General features: G+C 31.8%; 1 long non-coding RNA gene across 1 annotated transcript; it reads left to right on the top strand.

Annotated features, from left to right (window-relative positions):
• Positions 1-6,188: 6,188 nt before the first annotated feature.
• Positions 6,189-7,142, top strand: LOC109153824. Its single transcript, XR_002049612.1, has 2 exons — positions 6,189-6,376; positions 6,832-7,142. It is a non-coding gene; the product is annotated as an uncharacterized LOC109153824 (long non-coding RNA).
• The last annotated feature ends 8,217 nt before the right edge of the window (positions 7,143-15,359 follow it).

The following is a 15,359-nucleotide window of genomic DNA, read 5'->3' as shown; positions in this document are numbered from 1 at the left end:
CTAAAAAAGGTTAGGACAGATTGTAACTTAGATCTTGCACTTGAACAGGACAGGGTGAGCAATAAAACAGGATATGTTCATCGTATGACGCCACCCAGTTGTTGTTCAATCAAACTATACCAGAAATTGAGATTTTCAGGGAAAGGTATGATACTATCTTATTATTCAATTCCACAGTCAGGCATATTCTTAGAACTAAAGTTTTTATTTTTCTTTTCTCTATGTAGTCTTTGTACTGAGCAGACTCCATTGAGGAGTATCAACTCATATTCAAGCCTGATTTATAGTCTAATTGAAAATTTTAGCTCTTATAGTATTCTAATAACTTAAATAAGTGATTTATAAGGTTTCTTTTCTGGAGAGGAGGTTGAAAGTCCAAGTCCTGGACACTATCAGGATTTCTAAAGAAACTTAAAGTGAGGTTGTGAAAAGCTGCCTATTGGACGATTAAGTAGTATGAACACACATTATGCATAGTTGTATATACATAGTGCAAAATGTATGATCTCACAGGGACAATTACGAATTGTATATATTAAATCTTTTTAGAAATCCAAAAATTTGTTTATACTATCATATGAAAATCTGTTGTAAACAACTGAATTATTGAGAGTAAATCCACCAACAACAAAAATGATGGTTTCCCAATAGTAGTTATTTTTATGCTATTACTATGTATATAACAAAGAGGCAATATTATTAATTAGGTTAGATTACATGGAAATAGTGTATTATGCAACAAGAAAGAATCTAATTTCTAGGATGATTGAAGAGGATGGAGATGAAGACTTTGATTTGGTAATTGCAGATTATTTTCAATCATTTAGTATATTTATGTTATTGGATTGTTTTAGTATTTCTCTTGGATTTTATCATGTTTGTAGATAAAATAAAGGAAAAATTGTCCAGATAGTTCAATGCAATGCAGGAACTCTGAACATATGAAAAGCAAGCCGTAACCTGTACATTTCGACTATACAAATGGCTGAATGATTATCAGTACAATTACTGATATTTAGGTAAACTTTTTTTTTTCTTTTATTTCTTTAAAATAAAAGACTAAAGAATAAAGTTGGTTTTAATGTGCTATTATTACTGGATATAAATGCCCCAGTAGCATTTTTTTTTCTGATGTTAGATAATCATATGTATATTTTTCTGATGAATATTTGTTTGACCTGTTTTCAAATAGATTGACACTATGCATGACACATGAAACATTACTAACCTATTTGAAAACTATAAATTTAAGAATACTTCTTCCCCACATGAAATTTCCAACTCTTAAAGAATAAGTTTAGACTTATTTGGGTTTGAAGGGGATTAGACAGTGACAAGGCGTTGTTTGGTAAGTATTTTTTTCTTATTATTGCTATTTTTCATTCAACTATTTTTGTATTTGGTCTACTATTCAATTATCGAGAAACGTGCTCCTGTTGACAATTCAACTCAACTCAATTCAAACAAACTGGCCGAAAGTGGAGCAGTAAAGAGGTCTCTACTGATGAATTTTCAAGTAACCAGAGTTCCAAAAAAACTAAGGAGCATGTTGTCAAGCTTGGGAAAGTAGCAGATATGTAATGAGTGAAAAGACTGAAGGATTGGACTAAGTTGTATTGAATTTCTGTGTTTTTTGGTCGGAGAATTCTATTACCAGACAATGATGCCTGTAAAACTTTTTTAAGTAGGTTTTTTGGTTGAAAGACATTGATGCCTGTTATTCAATGTCTATATGCCTTACATATAGACATTGAAGGATAATGGGCATGTGGGCAGATTTCAAATTATGCATTAAGACTTAACTATTTCATTGCAACATGCTTTACATATGTACACTGTTTTGCATTGGTTTTTTTTTTTTTTTTTTTTTTTTTTTTTTTTTTTTTGCATGTAGTGGAGCACCTTCCTAATGACAAACATAGAAGATGATGTTCTAAATGGATGACTAGAAGATTGTGTATGTACTTAATAAGGATTGTGTAATAGGGAATGTCAAATATTTATTGTACTAAATATAGTTAGCCTAGAAAGGAGAATAGTAATATTATGTACCTCTGAAATATGATGAAACTTCATTTTTGATCTAAAGTCTTCTGTACTTCTTCAACTAATCGTTAGATAGTTATACAGAACTCTACCCTTATCTTCATACAAAAAATCATAAATTCACAAGTTAGTCTATAAGTAAAATTCTAAATATAAGTTTGCAGATGCATGCCATGAAAATCAATACTCTGAAAAAACAAATGCTGGGTCACATAAACAAAATCACATTCATATATTTTGTGTGATTTAAAAATGACTTATCTGAATATAACATTGTGAAATAGGCTTGAAAACTAATACTCATAGCAAACACAAATCACATAAACAAAATCACTTCCATATAAAAAAGTGTAATCAAAATAAATCACATGTGGTCATTTGTTAGCCAAACTAAGAATAATAAATCACTTTTTACACCATACTTTTTAAAACCAATACAAAATTGACCTAAGCACTCATTCTCAATATTTAAAAGACAGTTCTTAACCAACAAGTCACATAAACAAAATCACTTTCATATAAAAAAAAAAGTGTAATCAAAATAAATCACATTTGGTCTTTTGTTACACAAACTAAGAATTATAAATCACTTTTTATACCAAACTTTTTAAAACCAATACTTAATGGACCTAAGCAGTCGTTCACAATATTTAAAAAACAGTTCTTAGTCAATAAGTAACCTCATAAATCAAGTGAATCAAAAAGTATAGTCATATTTAACTTACTTATCAATAAGTTAATTGATAGAAAAATATTAAAGAACTATTTCTCAAAAAGCCCAGTAAAAAACAACAAGTGCATAATTATAAGTATAAAAAAATATGGTTACATGTGATTTTACAATTGCAGAATTGGCTTCACACGTTCTTGAGGTGTTATTACCACAGCACTGTGTTGAGTATTCTTAAACTTTATCTGCAAAAGAAATTTTATCAATAAATGATAAGGTAAACATGATTCAAACACTGCTATAACCAACTAAAAAATAAAAGATGATGTACATTATCAATAATATGCATAATCTGCCAGTTTTCAAGTATCGGTAACACTTAATGGGAAAAGGACATAAGAATATGACTTATTTAGGCTCATGCTTAACATGGTTAAAATTAAGTAAATCAAAATTTCTGAAATGATGAATTTTCAAACTGTGAAAACAAATTAGTTATTTTAATACTTTGCAATAAATAGCACACATAAAAGTCAAATTAGTTATTTTAATACTTTGCAATAAATAGCACACATAAAAGTCATAGTATTCCAAGATTTAAAATAAAGACATAGATTTCAAGAAACTGATGACATTCCTCTCTCAATCTAAAATTATTATTATTTAAGAACTATAAAAGGGTCTCCATACATCATCAGAAAACATTTTCACAACAATTTCTCCACACATATAGTCAGTATAATAAATCTCTGAAGACACCATGAGGAAAATTACATCTTCAATCACTATTGGGTCTAAGAGGAAGAATCTTGACCAAAACAAAGGTAAATCTAACTACTATTCTTATTATTGCACCATTGATGCTTTATAAATCTTATGTATGACTGAAAAATACCACAGGGTAGACCTTACAACCATGGGCAGAAAGTAAATCACAAAAAAATTAGTTCAATAACTTACCCATAACTAATAGAGTTTTGTCTGTAGCATGAATCAAGCTTTACGATCAAATTATATAGTTCCAAACATGAATATATAAATAGTAAACGAAATTTAGAAATGAAAAAAGATCATCCCTATCAAATGGCCATTAACTTTTTGTTATCCAAACATGCATCTGAAAAACATAAACATCATATGTCAGATCTCGCCCTAGGTCAATATGAATAGCAGAGTATTAAGTTTATTCCTTCCAGATTACATGATAATACAATATTTACGCAAATTTTAGACCAAAAATAACATTGCCTCCTTGTTATATACATAGTAATAGCATAAAAATAACTACTATTAGGAAACCATCATTTTTGTTGTTGGTGGATTTACTCTCAATAATTCAGTTGTTTACAACAGATTTTCATATGATAGTATAAACAAATTTTTGGATTTCTAAAAAGATTTAATATATACGATTCGTACTTGTCCCAGTGTGATCATACATTTTGCACTATGTATATACAACTATGCATAATGTGTGTTCATACTATTTAATCGTCCAATAGGCAGCTTTTCACAACCTCACTTTAAGTTTCTTTAGAAATCCTGATAGTGTCCAGGACTTGGACTTTCAACCTCTTCTCCAGAAAAGAAACCTTATAAATCACTTATTTAAGTTATTAGAATACTATAAGAGCTAAAAATTTCAATTAGACTATAAATCAGGCTTGAATATGAGTTGATACTCCTCAATGGAGTCTGCTCAGTACAAAGACTACATAGAGAAAAGAAAAATAAAAACTTTAGTTCTAAGAATATGCCTGACTGTGGAATTGAATAATAAGATAGTATCATACCTTTCCCTGAAAATCTCAATTTCTGGTATAGTTTGATTGAACAACAACTGGGTGGCGTCATACGATGAACATATCCTGTTTTATTGCTCACCCTGTCCTGTTCAAGTGCAAGATCTAAGTTACAATCTGTCCTAACCTTTTTTAGGGCAAGGCAAATTTTAAAACCTATCATAGGCTGCAAATCAGCAACGCTTAGTCTACTCAAGGAAAATATGAACAGATAACATATTTATTTGTTAACATATAATCTGGAAACATACCTTTATCTTCAGCTTTTTGTTCTCTTGGCAACTATAGTAATAGATTTCTCTAATTTCTTCATTCTACTTTCCAGTAGTGCATTTGAAAAACAAACAGTTTTTTGATGCAGAAATGATAAAGTACTGTTATAAGAATGCATGATATATATAGAGATTTTATACAGGATTTACACCTCAAAAATCTATGTCCTTTCCATCAAAATACACCTACAATAACAAATAAAATCATACTGCCATATGCATTTAGCTGACCAGTTAATATTAATAAAATTCTAAGTAATATAGATTGATAGATAGATAGATTTTGATACCTCATTTGATTTTCAGTTTCACAGAATTCTTTTTTTTTTTTTACAGGCCCACAGCCTTAAAAAGAAGCTTTTGACAATTAGTATACCTTTGTAAGTGTATATCTTTCCCATCTCCTTGTGAGTCTGCTCCTTCATCTCATCAGTATCCTCCACAGATACCAATAGAGTCTAATACAACAAATTAGATAAAGAAATAGAAAAGAAACCAAGTAAACATAGTCTTTAGGAATATTTACATGCACATATGTGCCTATAAAGAAAGAAAATATTATTTTCTAAATATGAATGCATTGTTTGCAGGTTTGTAAAGAAAACATTACCTCAATGTTTCGGCCTTCAAGTTCTGCAGGTGTCCTTCCCTAAGATGAATAATGGAGCCAGTTATATCATATGGATGGCAAAGTCTAAGTAGTGAATAGCAAACACCCAGAGGGTTAGTGCAAAAGGCTGTTTAGAGAGGTTTATATAGAGGGCTAACAGTGTATTCGAAATTTGAAAAATACCTTGGAAACCTGAAGGCTGCTGGAGACCTTTCAGTTTCCAAGAGCACAATGAATAGATGATTGTTTCGAAGCATTTAATAGTATATATACAGATGTAAAATATGTATGTGTCTATCTGTAGTTATGCGCGTCTATCTATATGTATGCAGGTGTATATATGTAGCTTATCATTAGAAGTCTTTCATTAATAGAACTGTATTTATTGTACTTGGTTGACATTGGAAAACGAACAGTCATCTGAACACATTCAATTCGACTCTAAAGTAGCTATATTATATACTCACATAAAATGACACAGTATAGTGTGGGCGGGAAAAATGTGTAGGAGAAAGTTGTTGCTTTATTATATTGATAGATAGATAGATAGATGATAGATAGATTACCAATTAATAGCTTTTATAACATTTTCATTTTACATTTGCTTACCAAATAAGTTTTATTAATTTGACCAATAAAATATTTCATTAATTTGACTATAAAAGTTTGAGCGGGAAAATCACATAGGAGGATTTTACTTTTATATATATATATATATATATATATATATATAGAATATATAGATATAGATATAGATTTATTTATTTTTCCCAATCCCTTATCTGATCTGATTTGCTATATTCCCCAATTCTGCTGCGAGGGGACACCCCTTTCTCTTTTTCTTCCTCTTCAATTCAAAGATTCCCTTTGTTGTTTGATGGTTTCTCGTATTCTTTTCTTTTCTTCCTCTTCACACACAGATTCCTTCTGTTTACAGATTGCTGAACCTATATGATTTCTTCATCTTCACGCACAGGTAACTTCTCTTATGGTCTCAAAATGGGATCTGGTTGGTTTCTTAACATTGCGTTGATTAATGCGTTTTCTTTTCTTGAATGCTACGGGTTCCATTCAGGCTTTATTGGCCACTGGGATGTGAGAATGCTAAGATTTTTACTTTATTTTGGGTCAGATTTGCTTCATCCGTAGTTTGATTTCCTTTTCCCAAAATAAGTTGGATTCACTAATTCACTGAAATTGTTTTAGTACAGTACTTTCCATAACTAATATTTACTGTCTTATTTTTTAAAAGAGATTAAGCTTTCAATATTTTTGCAAATTCCCTATTTCCTTTCGATTCCTATTTAAACAAGATTTTGTTGTTGTGAACTCTGAGTTTGTCATGTATCATTGTATTTTTTGCATTTCTTCCTGTTTTCTCTTGTTAAAGTTCTTCCTGGAGACAGTGACATGATCCTCTCTATTCTTTAGGACCCAAAATGGCATGAAATGGAAACAACTCTGAGGGTAGCAACTAATGCATTTGCAGTGACTATGGAATGGACGACCTTCGGGCAGCTTTTCAAGCATATAGAGAGAATGTTAACCTTGAGTTTCAAGAAATTTTTAGTGTTTTCTTGCCAACATAAGCCTAAGGCTTGATGGTAGTGGAGTGACATCAACCGTCAACCTTGTGAAGGACCAACTACCACCTGTCTATCTGTTGAGATAGTTGATGGGATATTATTGTTGCAGAATGATCCTCCGCTGGGAATAATTAATGTTAATTATGATTCTAAAGACAAAGTTGTTAAGGATAATGGAGACATAGATAATCAATGAAGCATCATTTCTTGAACCTACAACAACATGTTTGAAAAGGTGTGCAATATTTTCATTAATAGTGGGAGTTGCAGCAATTGTGCATCATCTCGGACTACCCACGAAACCAGTTCCTAAGCTTACAAGTTGGGATGGAGCAACGAAGGGCAATACATTAGTTATTGAAATTTATAAAGATTCTGTGATATGCAAAGTGGTTGATACAAATGCTTGTCATATTTTGCTTGGAAAATCGTGGCAAATTGGCGCAGGCACCATTTATCAAAAACAAAATTTGTAATTCCGTCTGGATCTTGGGGTGACAAGTAAGAACACTTTCATGAGGCTAGTAAACCTAGTGTTAAAGCCATTTGTTGGAAAGTTTTGTTGGCAAGTCTCTTCCAAGTGATAAAGGACAATAAATGAAATTGTACGCAATAGTATGATCAAGGAAATACTACATAAAAACTTTAGGATGAGTTCTTCTCAAGCAGGGAGGGGGTGCTTTGTTTGTGTGCTTAAGGTGCGTGATTTGTGTACTTAAAATTCGCCATTTGAATGCTGAAGATGTGCTCACCTTTTTTTTTTTTTTTTTTTTCCTTCACATTCTAGCTTATTGTACATATTATTTGAATGAAAAATGAATTCCTATTAATTTTATGTTTTAAAAGACATTTTAATTATAAATGCTATATTTGATATGAATTTTAAATATGTAAAAAAAAAATTATAAAATTAGTTAATAACAAAAGATTAAATTATACGGAGTAAATAGTTTTGAGAAAACACAAATATACAGATAATGTTTAAGGTGAGTGCTTTGTGTACTTAAGATGCACCATTTAAAACTTTAGTGCACTATGCATGAGTTAAAATAATATTTTGATATGTCATTAATTATATATGTGATAATGCCCAAAGCCACAATAAAAAGCTAATCTGAGCATTTCTTGATTGTTACTCAAAATTTGGACTATAATTAATTAATTTAATAGGGTAATTAAGCTTAGTAAATTATGTATGTATATCAAGTCAAAAATAACAATGCATTTGACTTTTTACACCCAAATGCACTGCCTTCTTCGGGAAGAAGACAGTTCCGGTCTCTGGAAGAAGGCTTTTTCCTTTTTAAAATAATAATTGGAGGTAGATCATGAATTTTATACAGAAAATTAAATCATGAACTCTTGATAATTCAAAAGATTGTTTTATTTCACCACCGTATATAAATACATGTCTATTATTGTAAAAAAGTTCTCTTTAACTCTGTAATTTGACATGGAAGAACAAAAATTTTATAATAATAAAAATACTTTTAATTAAAAAAACATACAGAGAAGTAACTTAAATAAAAAAAGAAATATGATCATCTTCAATGTATCGCCATCTGTTTCCAGGTATTCAATTACACTAATTTTTCTTAGAAGACACATTTGCAAACTCCTCTGCTTCTCTTTAATCTGTGATACCTAAATCTATGTAGAATCCTATATCCTATCCTATCCTATATATAAAAAAGTCAAACACATTTGGTGTAAATTCTCGCTCAAAGTTTTGAAGGCCTTTTCCCCTTTTTGATTTTTTTAATCTATATATGCACCGCCACAAGATTTCAGCCAATCAAATTTCGTGAAAGCCATATCTGTAGAAGAGTGGCCTATTGCGTGTGGTTTCAACTAACCTGGCTAGGGGAGTGGCCTATTAGATTTTCACTGATAGTTTGTTTATTTTTTACGCAAGCTTGAATAGCTATCATTATTACAGTTCCACTACCTCACCTCAGTTTGATGTTTATATATAGATACATATTCAGCGACATCAGCCTCTATGCAAACACATCCAAAAAAATAAATTACAGCTCTCTACAATCATCGAACAAGATGTCTGGCTCAGCTTCATCCTCAACAGACCACGAAAGCAAATAGGTTGCACTGTGAGCGAAAGTATGTTGTAACTGAAAGCAAGGGAGAAAAACACATCACACATGCACATCTATATACTAGATACAGAGAGCCTTCATCCCTTATCCGAACACAAAGCAAAAATAAAAAATTACAAAGATCTTGCAAGAAACCATCAACATGTCTTCCATGATCAGGAGGTCTGTTATCTTCTCTTTTTTTTTTTTTTTTTTTTTTTTCTAAGCTGTAAATAATGTGGTGTTCTAATTCTATAGATATCATTTTGCATATTTTCTTTCTTTTTTTTTTTTTTGGATGAAAACACACAGATGTAACATGTCTAATTCACAATACTAGATTAAAATGTTAAATAAACCTTTATGCACTATAACTTGAATGCGGAAACACAATTAACAATGATTGCATGTAAATTAAATCAATCAACTAAACAATGTTCATGATCATGGATTTTTAATTAAATAGAAAAGATAGAACTTACTTGGTTCCATTGAAGATTATCAAGAATATAATGCTCCACCTCTCTGATCCGTATACCTTAATCACCTCCTGATGATACGGAGACTAGAAAACTTAGAGATTTGGAACTGTTAAGATCCCTAGAGTTTTCCTGGGTATTTATAGATGTGATGAGAAACACTCTTTCAAGAGGAATGGGGAACCTCCTTTAGGAATAGAAATCTTCTTAGGAATGTGACATCTTTTCAGGAATAGAAATCCCTTTAGGATTGTGAAACCCATAACCTTATCCATTATACATCTTTTAACCCTTATAAACTTAAATTTTAACAGAATGAGAGGAAGGGAATTTCACCCAGTAATTCCGCCTTTACACATCACTAATCATCAACGTGAGTACCTTATGGAATTACGACCTTTATTATATCAATCATTGTTAGGAAATAATTATTTCTAACAGTCTCCCACTGATTCATATAAGCATGACACCTTAATTATATGAATCAACGTTAGGAATAAATTATTTCTAACAATCTCCCACTTGATTCATATATGCGTGACTTTACAATTTTCAATCCTTAATTTGAGCTCACTTAATATGAAAATGTAAAAGTCACCACCTTATTGAACTTTATTAACCGAATCATGGCGGTTACAGGCCCGACATAGTGTCCCGCTCCCTTCCATGTATCACAGTTAATAAGAATTCGAACCATAATAATAAGGTAAAATCCGAAAGTACCTTATTCCTTATGTCTTAAACAAGACCATTGTTATCACTTCTGAATTATGCATAAATAAGTGATCAACATCAACCATAACAAAACCAAAACCTGAATAGATATCTAAGAGTATCATCAACCTGATGTGCTATCAAACATAAATCCATACATGTATGGCAGAGTTAACCGTTATACAAAGACTTTACCAGTATGCCCATCCTTCCAACATGGCCAATGAAGGTCATGGGCGCCAATCCCTTAGTCAATGGATCCGTGATCATAAGATCGGTGCTAATATGCACTATTGATACTCTTTTGATTTTGTACCTTCTCTTTAACAGACAGAAATTTCAAATCCATGTGCTTAGCACCACTAGTATATCTGTCGTTCTTTGAGAAGAACATAGTTGCCGTATTATCACAATGAATCCTCAATGGTTTGGCTATAGTGTCGATAATGCCCAAACCATAAATGAAATTACGTAGCCATGATGATTGAATTGTAGCCTCAAAGCATGCTACAAATTCTGCCTTTATAGTGGAAGTAGCAATGACAGGCTCCTTCACACTCATCCAAGATATTGCTCCATGAGCAAGTGGAAAAATATATCTGAATGTGGATTTTCGGGTATCCAAACATCCGGCATAGTCTGAATCCGAATAACCTATAACCTCCAGGTTATTCGTTCCCTTTTATAGGTGAGCATGTGGTCCTTAGTGCCTTGTAAATATCACATGACCCTCTTTGCAGTTTTCTAGTTTATATCTTTCTAAAACTTTGTTAATGTGAGTCTTCTAGGATGAACCTAAAATCCCATGTGATCTATTACGGAATATTTCTTATTCCAATCACATATGAAGTCTCACCCATACCCTTCATTTCAAAGTTCTTAGAAAAATATTCCTTAACATCACGCAACATCTCTTTATTATTAGCAGCAAGAAGAATGTCGTCAACATGTAATACTTGGATTACAAATTTGCTTCCATTAAACCTTTATGTAGATATACCGATCAACAGTGATCTCTACAAAACCAAATGACAATTTCAAGTATCATTGTCTAGAAGCATGTTTTAATCCATAGACCGACTTCTTCGATCTACATACCATATTTTCCTTTCCTGTGACCATGAAGCCTTGCGGCTAATCCATGTATACTTCCTCTTTTAATTTATCATTCAGAAAGGCAATTTTAACAACCATTTGGCGGAGCTCAAGAACAGAATGAGCCACCAAAGCCAAAATAATTCTCAAGGAGAATTATTATCCTGTATGGCTTGGTTAAATGAGACTGAAATTATCAATGCTCAAGTCACTTTCATGCTCAAGTGCATAAACAATATAGTCATTAGGAATGACTGATCTTTTCTATATAGTAGATCTCCTTAATGCCACTTCCTGCTGAGATTTCACTTGATCATCATCTTGAGTTTCAACCTCATCTTCATTTACAATAGCTTCCTCATGTGGAATTTGAGCATCTAGTTGATGTTGTTCCAAAGTATTTCCATAAGGCTACACTGCAGCAATAGGAACAACAACAGGAAAAAGGATCACTTGATGAATCTGGATCCATCAATGACTCCTTAATCTCAACATTACGAGCTCCTACACTCCCACGGACTTTGCCATTTTAAATGAAGCGAGCATCACCAGACTCACAATTCTCGTACTTATGATTAAGACAATAAACATGTACCCTTTAGACCTTTCTAGATATCCAATGAAATAACCACTAATGGTTCTGGATTCCAATTTATTTTCATGTGGATTATATATCCTCACTCCAGCTTGACAGCCCTAAATGTGAAGATGCCTCAGACTAGGTTTCCTTCTTGTCCACAGTTCATAAGGTGTTTTAAAAAACAACCTTACTAGGAACCCTATTGAGTAAGTATGCTGTTGTCTTTAATGCATATATTCACAATGTAACAAGCAATGTATAGTTATTGACCTTACTCCTAACCATTTCCCTTAGAGTACGATTTCTCCTTTCTTCCACACCATTTTGATGTGGTGTGCCTAACATTGTGTATTATGCACAAATTCCCTTAGATTTGAGAAATTTCTTTAAATGGGATGGAAATTTGCCCAACTTTTGATGTTTTCCCATAATACTCATCACCTTTATATGATCTAATTGTCTTTACCTTTCTATTTAACTGACTCTCAACTTCAAATATGAATGTCTCTAGGACATCCACAGACTGAGATCTTTCACGCAGTAAATAGATGTAATAGTACCCAGAATGATCATCAATAAAGGTAATAAAGTATTTATCACCGCCCCAAGACGGAATATATATATATATATATATATATATATATATATATATATATATATATATATATATATATATAAAAGACCACAGATATCTGTATGTATAAATCAAGTAATCATGAGCTTCTTGTGGCTGAGTGTACTGATACATGTTTGACTTGCTTTACCTTTATGCAATTGACACATGCACCATTCCAGTCAGTAAAATCCAATTGAGACAAAATTCCAACTTTAATAAGTCTCAAAATCCTTTCCTTGGATATATGACTAAGCCTTTTTTATGCCACAAGTCAGCTGAAGATTCTTTTGGTGCACTCCTTTTAACACAAACATCACATTAAACAAGGAATTAACAAAGTCATCATTAAGATTGAAACAGTATAGTGTATCCAACAAAACACCAGAACCATAAAGGTTTTTGTTGATATGAACATTTGTCTCCAATCTTAAAGTAAAAACCCAATGTTTCCAACCTAGCTGTTGAAACAAGATTTCTAGAACAATTTGGAACATACAGACAATTCTCAAGATCAAGGCAAAAACCTGTATCCAGCTTAATTCTGTAAGTTCCAATACCTTCAATTCTAGCTTTCATCATGTTTCCCATGAAAAGACACTTTTCATTTTCCCTATGAGGTTGAAACATCAAAAATCTTGCTTAACATGTGTTGTAGCACTAGTGTCTAACCACCAAGTATTAGAAGGAACCTTAACAAGATTGGATTCAAAGCATACTGAAACTGAATGTATACTTTTATTTCCATCCAAGCTTTCCTCTTCAGGCATTCAGCCTTCTTGTGCCCAGGTTTTGTTACATAATAGCATTTCTGCACTTTCTGAACATCACCTTGCACCTTCATAGGATGCTTGATCTTCTTTTTTAAACTTGCTGCTATTACTACTGACATAAGAACAGGGCCGTTCCAATAAAAATTGGGGTCTTGTGCAATATTTTGTTTTGGGCCCTCTTTTCAATTAATTTATATATATAAATAATAGTGACAAATTATATCGTGCATCACGCCGCACATAGCAATGTGCGCTTAGGCACAAAACGCGTGCGTTTCATGCTGACCTCATTCCGTTCATCTTAATAGACCAAACCTCATTATGTGTATTTAGTTAAAATTTTATGTGTATTGTGTTATGAGTTTATGTGTATTATGTTAACCAAACCCCATTATGTGTATTCAATTAAAAGTTTGGCAAATATCTTGTGTAAATATCTTATGAAAATCTTCTAGAGAATTTATCTTTAGGACCTTTATTTATTGATAAATCTCTTTTTGGACCATCTTTCACAAGAATATCTAGATTTGGTTTATCACTGTGACTAACATCATCTAAACAACTATCAACATTCTTATTATTTTCATTGTCACAGTGATACCTGTCATCGTTGTGCACATTATCATTTAAATTCTTTCCAATCTCACAATCATCTTGATCTTCTATATGAAGATTAGCATCTAACAATTTTTCCTTGACATTATCTTTTTGCTCATCTATTTGAGTTTTTTTTTTCTTTTCTTTTTTTTTGTAATAAATTTTTCAAGAGCTCCCTTTTGAGATTGAGTTAGTTGCTCAATTCTTCTTTTCTTTTTTTACGCTTCTCAAACCCAGATGAATATTTTCTAGACGACATAAAATCCTAAGGAAAAAATAAAAATTTATTTAGAAACTCTATGAATAAATAATTAATCAAGAAACAAATTCTTGAATATATTATTCTGAAATCAGAATTATTAAGTCATGTAAATAAAACAATAAACAAGAATTGTAAAATAATACGTAATTTTAATACCTATCAAGAGAATTGAAGAACTTGAGAGTTTGAGAATTGAAGAATCAGTAGCACACGAGTAGAATCTGTTGTCTTTCCCAAATTTGAATTACCTAATCTAGTTCAAATACACAAACATTCAAATTTAAAAATTTCAATATTTGAATTAATTCAAATACCTAGAATTCACAAATAGCACTCTCAAATTAAGAGAATAAAAGTTCAAATACCTAAATTGCTAGGCAAGTAATTTGTTGTAGTTTTGTCTCTCGTGAGTCTAGTTTCGTCTGCGGTCTGTCTTTCTTTCTGTTTGTCGTAATTTAGATTAGGCTAATATAGGTTATAGTAATATTTAATAGGTATTTCATATTTGTTACGGTGTATGTGGGATTTGTTTTTTTAAGAAAGGTTCATAAATTTTGGGCTAAATGGGCTTTGTTTAATTTGTAGCCTGTTGAAGCCTAAAAGCCTATATGTATGTTTTTTTTTTTTTTTTTTAATTAAGGGGCCCCCATAATTTTGGGGGCCCTGTGCGCCTGCCCTGGGCAGACATGCCCAAGGACGGCCATGCATAAGAACTGTCACCATTATAGCGTGATGCAATAGTGTTCATTGCGAACATTTATCTCACATATCAATTGCTTTGAGTAACAAACCTTTATTCAGACTATATTTATAGACCTTAAGTTTGCATTTAAATCCGTCTTTGGGTTAAATTTAAATACAATGTCAATTTACCGACATGCATCATTCACACATACTTGAATGAGACTATTCATCAAGTTTTAATTTAATATATAGGCCATCTTTGGACATGCACTACATATTAACAAAACCAGAATCATAATCTCCTAAATTATCATTAATCACATGTCTGATCTACCTTTGGGCAACTGCTAGAACCATGTGTTAATGATCTCAAATGTTTATCAATCCTTTAGTGTCATTCAATGATGCAAAATACCTGTGTACGATAAACATTTGTAAACATAAATAATTATTTAGCTATTTCCTTGAGTGGGCCACTTTGGT

This window comes from Ipomoea nil, unplaced genomic scaffold (assembly GCF_001879475.1).
Source record: "Ipomoea nil cultivar Tokyo-kokei standard unplaced genomic scaffold, Asagao_1.1 scaffold2545, whole genome shotgun sequence".
NCBI classification, from domain to species: Eukaryota; Viridiplantae; Streptophyta; class Magnoliopsida; order Solanales; family Convolvulaceae; genus Ipomoea; species Ipomoea nil.
The sequence above is the reverse complement of the archived record's forward strand: the minus strand, read 5'-3'. Positions and strand labels throughout refer to the sequence as shown.